Genomic DNA, 7,945 nt, shown 5'->3' on the forward strand with positions numbered 1-7,945 from the left:
ATTGTTCTTATGGTCAGCTGAAGAAAAGAACTAATGACAGCAGGTAGAGTTTTAAACATGAATACAACATAATGGGCTAAACATCAGGAGTTCACTTGTTTTAGCTACTTGTTGATGATCATTTGGCATTTATGTTACTTGTTTAAAAAATGTAAACCGTGTAATTGAAAATATATAAGCAGTATATATAGAACAATATAAAACAATTATCAATAATACACAGATAAAATCAGTATTGAGGGCAATATTTATCAGGATATATTTGCTATGAATATTCCAAACCAAATAGCAAGGAGAGACAAGAAGGCCTTCTTAAACGAGCAATGCAAAGAAATAGAGGGAAACAATAGAATGGGAAAAACCAGAGATCTGTTCAAGAAAATTGGAGATATGAAAGGAACATTTCGTACAAAGATTACGATAATAAAATACAAAAGTGGAAAGGACCTAACAGAAGCAGAAGACATCATGAAGAGGTGGCAAGAATACACAGAGGAATTATACCAGAAAGATATGGATGTCTCGTACACCCCAGGTAGTGGGGTTGCTGACCTTGAGCCAGACATCCTGGAGAGGGAAGTCAAATGGGCCTTAGAAAGCACTGCTAATAACAAGGCGAGTGGAAGTGATGATATTCCAGCTGAACTATTTAAAATTTTAAACGATGATGCTGTTAAGGTGCTACACTCAATATGCCATCAAGTTTGGAAAACTCAGCAGTGGCCAGAGGACTGGAGAAGCTCAGTCTACATCCCAATCCCAAAGAAGGGCAGTGCCAAAGAATGCTCCAACTACCGCACAATTGCACTCATTTCACACGCTAGCAAGGTTATGCTTAAAATTCTACAAGGCAGGCTTAAGCAGTATATGGACCGAGAACTCCCAGAAGTGCAAGCTGGATTTCGAAGGGGCAGAGGAACCAGAGACCAAATTGCAAACATGCGCTGGATTATGGAGAAAGCTAGAGAGTTCCAGAAAGACATCTACTTCTGCTTCATTGACTATGCAAAAGCCTTTGATTGTGTCGACCACAGCAAACTATGGCAAGTTCTTAAAGAAATGGGAGTGCCTGATCACCTCATCTGTCTCCTGAGAAATCTCTATGTGGGACAAGAAGCTACAGTTAGAACTGGATATGGAACAACTGATTGGTTCAAAATTGGGAAAGGAGTACGGCAAGGCTGTATATTGTCTCCCTGCTTATTTAACTTATATGCAGAATTCATCATGCGAAAGGCTGGGCTGGATGAATCCCAAGCCGGAATTAAGATCGCCGGAAGAAATATCAACAACCTCAGATATGCAGAAGACACAACCTTGATGGCAGAAAGTGAGGAGGAATTAAAGAACCTTTTAATGAGGGTGAAAGAGGAGAGCGCAAAATATGGTCTGAAGCTCAACATCAAAAAAACGAAGATCATGGCCACTGGTCCCATCACCTCCTGGCAAATAGAAGGGGAAGAAATGGAGGCAGTGAGAGATTTTACTTTCTTGGGCTCCATGATCACTGCAGATGGTGACAGCAGTCATGAAATTAAAAGACGCCTGCTCCTTGGGAGAAAGGCGATGGCAAACCTAGACAGCATCTTAAAAAGCAGAGACATCACCTTGCCAACAAAGGTCCATATAGTTAAAGCCATGGTTTTCCCAATAGTGATGTATGGAAGTGAGAGCTGGACCATAAAGAAGGCTGATCGCCGAAGAATTGATGCTTTTGAATTATGGTGCTGGAGGAGACTCCTGAGAGTCCCATGGACTGCAAGAAGATCAAACCTATCCATTCTTAAGGAAATCAGCCCTGAGTGCTCACTGGAAGGACAGATCGTGAAGCTGAGGCTCCAATACTTTGGCCACCTCATGAGAAGAGAAGACTCCCTGGAAAAGACCCTGATGTTGGGAAAGATGGAGGGCACAAGGAGAAGGGGACGACAGAGGACGAGATGGTTGGATAGTGTCTTCGAAGCTACAAACATGAGTCTGACCAAACTGTGGGAGGCAGTGGAAGACAGGAGTGCCTGGCATGCTCTGGTTCATGGGGTCACGAAGAGTCGGACACGACTAAACGACTAAACAACAAATTCCAAACCAATTTTACTTCCACCACTGCTGAGAAATTAGTTTTTTGTAAGAGCATAGAAAAAGAAGGAATGTTTTGCATTTCTCATACAGCAAGCAGAACCAGTCTAATCATATTTCAAATCTCAATCACAAATCAACAGAAAAGATGTATCAATCCTATACAAGGACTTTAGCTTCCTGAGAAGTTAAGCTGCAGATTGTAATAGGCTGTGAAAGCTTTCCATTCTTCTGGGGAATGGCACAGATAGCTCAATATTCAATTTACATAAATAATCAAAATGGTGTGACATTATTTCAACCTGTCTGCATGTCTCATGGCACCGGTAATCTAGTTATATTATTATGCAGCCTGTCTCTTGATCCCAAAGTGTATGCATAAAATTTTATTTAACATCGGTGCTGCCTCCAAAGTTTACAACAGCATTTTCCAGAAGTCATGATATCAAAATAATAATAAAGGAAGGAAGGAAAAGAAAATTGAAATAGTCCAGCTTCTTAGTTACTACTCACTCAATTTTGATTTTTTTTTGGGGGGTGGGGGTGTTAGTTAAATGCACAGTACCAGTAGATGTGGGCAAGATTTAAGGGTAGAATCTGGACTCAGATCTAAGGATAGTTAAGGCAAGTGTCGAATTAGGAGAGATTGGTTGTTTAGTAATTTTGGAGGTCAGATAAAATACTCCCCCCCCCCCAAGTACCTTTTCTTCCTGCCTCTTGATTGCTTCTGTTTAAGTATTATCTTTAAAGGAACAGAGCATCCAGAAATAAACACATTTGCCCAGGTGCAGGAAGAGAAGTCTGCATGCATTAGATGTCTTCGCCTTGTGCTGCCAGTGTGGATCTGAAAATACATTGCAATGCCATTAGGGCCCTTCTTGAAGTGGTAGGATGAGTCTTTTGAGGTGAATGGGGATGATATATGCATCACGGGCCATCACTGGTTATGTCTGACTAGCTGCTAACAGCTGAATTGGGATAATTCATTGTGATACAGCCAATTTCTAGGAGAATTCCACAGTAATTTCCCCAACACATTTATTCTAGATGTCTTCTAGACGCATACAAAAGAACCCACCTATCGTTCTACTATAATCCATCTGCCCCACAAATTTGACCTGATTTCAATTAATTATTGTACAATCTTTTTTGGACCAGGGAACAGCAAGAAGGGAAACAATTTACTATTTTATGTTGAAAGCAAAATAGATACCGGTAGTCAAAAGACACTACTGTAGCCTAATATAAATTAGGAAATGATTTACAAATTAAAATCCACATCCACTGACAATCAGAATCACTTCTGATGCCCTTATTTGCTTGCTAATAATCCACAGTTTGGGCAATGTGCAGCCCTGGGAGCGCAGCCCTAAGAAAAGATGTAAGGCAAATATATCCCAAATAGGATAGTAAAGCAAGGCAGCTGGGCCTTGCTTTACTATCCAATTTGTAATCTTCCTACATTTCTTCTCTTCGGCTTTCTAACACTGTAAGAACAATCACATACGCAGACAACTACTGTAGGCCCCGTGTGAAAAGAAAATGCTTTTAATAGTGCAGGCTCCAAGATTGCCTTTCCTCTCAGCAGATCTAGCCAGACGGAAGTGTCCTCAGCTTGCAGACAGTTCGACTCTATTTCGACCTCTGTGGAATGAAATTTATGCAAATGAGCCTCCTATTGAGTTTGTATCTAGCCTCACTGCCTTACAGATGTCACACGTGGCACCTACAAAATATTGCAGTGCAGAGTGCTCTTGTTCAAGATATCCATTCCCTCTTCCTCCTGGTTTTTTTACACACACGCAGACACACCATACACTATGAGTCAGCATTTTGTGACCTTGAACACTGAACATGCTGAGTCCTTGTGGCAGGAGAGGGTTCCCCCCCCCCTTACTTATTTTATTAACAAAACTCAACTTCCCACCCTCCAATGTTTTGTTTTCTCTCTCTAAAAATGTACTGCAGCCAGCATTTAATATCACTGGTAACTGTGGGATATAAGCCAGCCAGATATAGTTACTTTATATGATAAAGAAATAAATGTTTATTTATTAAAAGATGATGTAGTTACACAAGCTTATGTGGTTACTTGAATATACTGCTGTCTATTTAAATCAGGGGTTGGCAAACTAAGGTCCGCGGGCTGGATCAGGCCCAATTGCCTTCACGATCCAGCCGCCGACTGTCCGTGGATCGGTGTGGGGATACTGTTCATTCCGGCTGCACCATTCCCCCCCCCTGCAACATTCCATCCCCCCCCCTTTCCCTCACACACACCGCAGCGGCGCCTCCTCCCTCCCTCCTCCTGGCTTCTCCCCGCCCTGCCTAGAGGAGGAAGGGGGCTGGGCTGAGCTGGCAGAGCGCCATTTTAAGCAGCCCCTCTCTGGAGCCAGCCCTTTCATGCTGCTCATCTTCCCTCTGCTGCCGCCCTGGCGCTCCTATTCGCCAGAGAGCAGAGCAGACGAGCTCGCTATGCCTACCCACAAGAAGCAGCAGTGGTGGTGGCAGCCCCAGGGAAGGTAAGCGGAGCACCTGGGGCTAGAGGGTGGAGAGGAGAACTACTTGCCCCCTTCACCTCTTCTTCCAGCTCCCCCCTCCCATGCCGCTTCTCCAGCCTACCACAAGGTCTGGGGGATGGTGGACAGGCCCGCGGCTAAAAAAATTTGCCGAATCCTGATTTAAATGAATATGCACTTCGTTAACATGTTACTGAAATGCAGATTATTTTACAGTATATGGTTTATTTACACACATATAGAACATGAGCCTGCGATTGGAAGGGTTCACAGCATTAACACCCCAATAAGGTCTTGCTTCTCCCCAGCCTTGGATCCCAGCAGAGATCAGGCCTGGCTCTCCCTCTGCCTTTCCAGGCTGCGGCTTTGCTTTCAGCTTCTAGCTCAGAGCTTTCCAAACTTTTCATGTTGGTGACACACTTTTTAGACGTGCCTCATTTTGCAACACAGTAATTCAGTTTTACTAGGAAACTGGAGGTTAAACGAACCCCTTTCCAGTCCTGTGGGGAGCATTCGCGCAGCACACCTACACACTGCAGCCGACACACTAATGTGTCGTGACACACAATTTGGAGAGCTCTGTTCTAGCTCGTGTAACTGAGCTCTCAGCTCTGGCCTTTCTGTCTTCCTAACTACCAGAGAACTGAGGGAGGGAGGCCTATCCATTTGTTCTCTGGCACAGTCACTCCCTTTGTTACCTTAGTGACCCATACTTAGCTTGCCATTACCAGGGTCGCCTGGCTATTGCAGCTTTTCCTTTTCCTTTTCCTTATATATTAAAAGTGAGTTAGTGCACAAGAGCTCCAAATTAATTTAAATTAGGTAACCTGAATTTGCTAGTATATGATTCTTAATTATTGCTTTGAATGTATACTTAACTTTCTTTAGTAATGTTCAATTCTGCATTGTTTTATTTGATCTTTTAATATAGGTTGCAAACCACTTTGAGGTTTTTTAATTAAAAATATAAAATGGTATAGAAATGAAATTAATAATAGCAATCATCACCATCATCACTATTATGGGGTAGGGTCAAATATGGAAGTGCCCATAGTATAAACATTCTATATTTTTTCCTCCAGTACCGTATTGGCCTGAATATAAGCTTCACTTTCCCCCCAAATTCTGACCGTGAAAAGTTAAAGTAAGGCTTATATTCATGACCTTATGGTATCTAGCCATGAGTGTGGGCAAACAGTACCAGGAGTGCGGCAAAGCGGCGCCAGCCCCGTGTGTGGTTCCCCGGCCACAAGGGCGGGAAGGGAGAGAGCAAGGAAGGGGAAAGGCTGCTGGCAACACAGTGCACCCCCCCAAGTATGCAGCCATGAGCCCCCCCTCCAATTTTAAAGGTGTGGCTCATATTTGGGTGCGGCTTATATTTGGGCCAATATGGTATTCATTCTGCTAATTCCCTTTTTGAGTAGAGGGAATCTCATAGATTCTCTCTCTCTCTGCCCATATGTTCACCCTTCATTATGATCAGCCTTTAGTTAGTTGAATAATAAGTTTCTTCCCATTCTGACAGCTGGTCAGAGTAGGATCTCCTTCCTTGCTGCAGCTCCCCTACTCACCCTGGCTGCTGCCACTTACAGGTATCTTTCAGGCTGTTCCTCTTTTGTAATATGTCAAAAGTTTTGTTCTAAGCCAGCTGCCGTCTAGAGGGCATGTGGAACATTCCTTATTTTGGCCACATGCACTGAAGGAATGCATAATCTACAGTCCACAAGCAGCTTTTGGCAAAGAATCAATTCCTCTGCAGTGACTTGAAATGCTTCTACTTAACAGTCCCCACCAGTAACTGAGTTCAGTGACAGCAGCAGCTAAGATTTATAATGCACCTTGAGAGTTGTGTTGTGTGTGTGTTCCTTTTCTTCCCACTCTGATCAGTACAATGCTGAGAGAGCAGTTCATCAATATAAGCAAAGGATGCAGGAGAGAGAGGTATCAATCTTCCTCAAAGGATTATTATCAACCTCTATTTCGGAGAGAAGAAGCAAGGGGGAAGGGAATCAAACAGACCAGATCCTGATATGTAGCTGCCAGCATAAAATTAAGCAACGGTGAGGGGGAAACTAAAGGTCGAAGAAGAAAAAATATACTCCGCGTGCATCTGCACACACACAACTGAAGAGCAATGAAATTAGGTAAAAGGAAGATACCTGACGGAAAGCACAAATAACTCAGGAGACACTTTAGGTTACACTTGAAGTGTAAGCTATTCAGAAGACTAACCCTTTAGGAGGATACAGTGAGGCTTGAAAAGTTTGCCATAGCCTTCACACATCAGTTCCAGGTATTCCTGTGAACTTAAATTAAATGCCAGCATGCCTGCTTTTTATTTCTTTGAGACATTTTTCATTATTTGTTTTATTTAGTTATTTTCTGTCCATTTCATTTTCTTTCTGTCTGTTCTGTGGGGGTTTTTTTTGGGGGGGAGGGTTGCTTAAACTCCCTGTTACTTCTAGATATTGAAACTGATATCTCTAAGGTACATTTTGTAATTATTTCAATGAATATTTAAGTTGTAGTCTCACTTGCTAGTAAAGTTGAATGAATGTAAATATTCTATTGATATTTATTTCAGTAATTGTAATGGTCCAATCCACTAACTCATTATAAAATAGGTACAAAATAAATGTGTGATTTTCAGACACCAGCTTTCAGACACCACCATACCAGGCCTCCTGTCAATTCAAAGCCATGTTTACATTACTAGCCCTGTTCGCTCAAAGAGTAAATGGATTCAGATCCATAAACATGCACCAAATGAGTGAAAATATCTGGCTTTTTATTGCCCTTGCATGACTCTGATCTCCTGTACAAACAAATTAGTAAAGTACATTGTGAGATCTTTATAAATTAGTGGAGCACATTATGAGATCTTTATAAAATGTTCTTGAATGGGCATCCTGTAGTCTCAAAAAATCGTGTGTGTGTGTGTGTGTGTGTGTGTGTGTGTGTGTAAATGAACCTACCTGCTTGGAAAGGGAGCATAGGAGGAGGGAACTGATTCATTTGTTTGCTTATGTAAATAAAAGTGCTTACTCATCAGTAGCTGCTGCTAGAAAATGTTGGTGGTTGTGAAGGGGAGGCGGGGAATCCCTTAATAAATACTATAGCACAGGGTTGACAGTGAAGTGACTGATGATGAAGAATTTGCCCCCTGGTGCATCCCAGTGAATTTGACAGGTAAGACACTTTTCCCTCCTAAAATATACAGAGTGCCCACTTAAGGTCCCTTAATATAGAGTAGTATGCACTTTAACATACTGTAACCACTTGGCATACTGGAATGCTTCTGGGTGGAGTGCAGTAATTCAAGTTAGTGGCTGTGAGTGTGAAACCAGAAG

Source organism: Podarcis filfolensis (genome assembly GCF_964270895.1).
Source record: "Podarcis filfolensis genome assembly, chromosome: 7".
Taxonomy (NCBI): Eukaryota; Metazoa; Chordata; class Lepidosauria; order Squamata; family Lacertidae; genus Podarcis; species Podarcis filfolensis.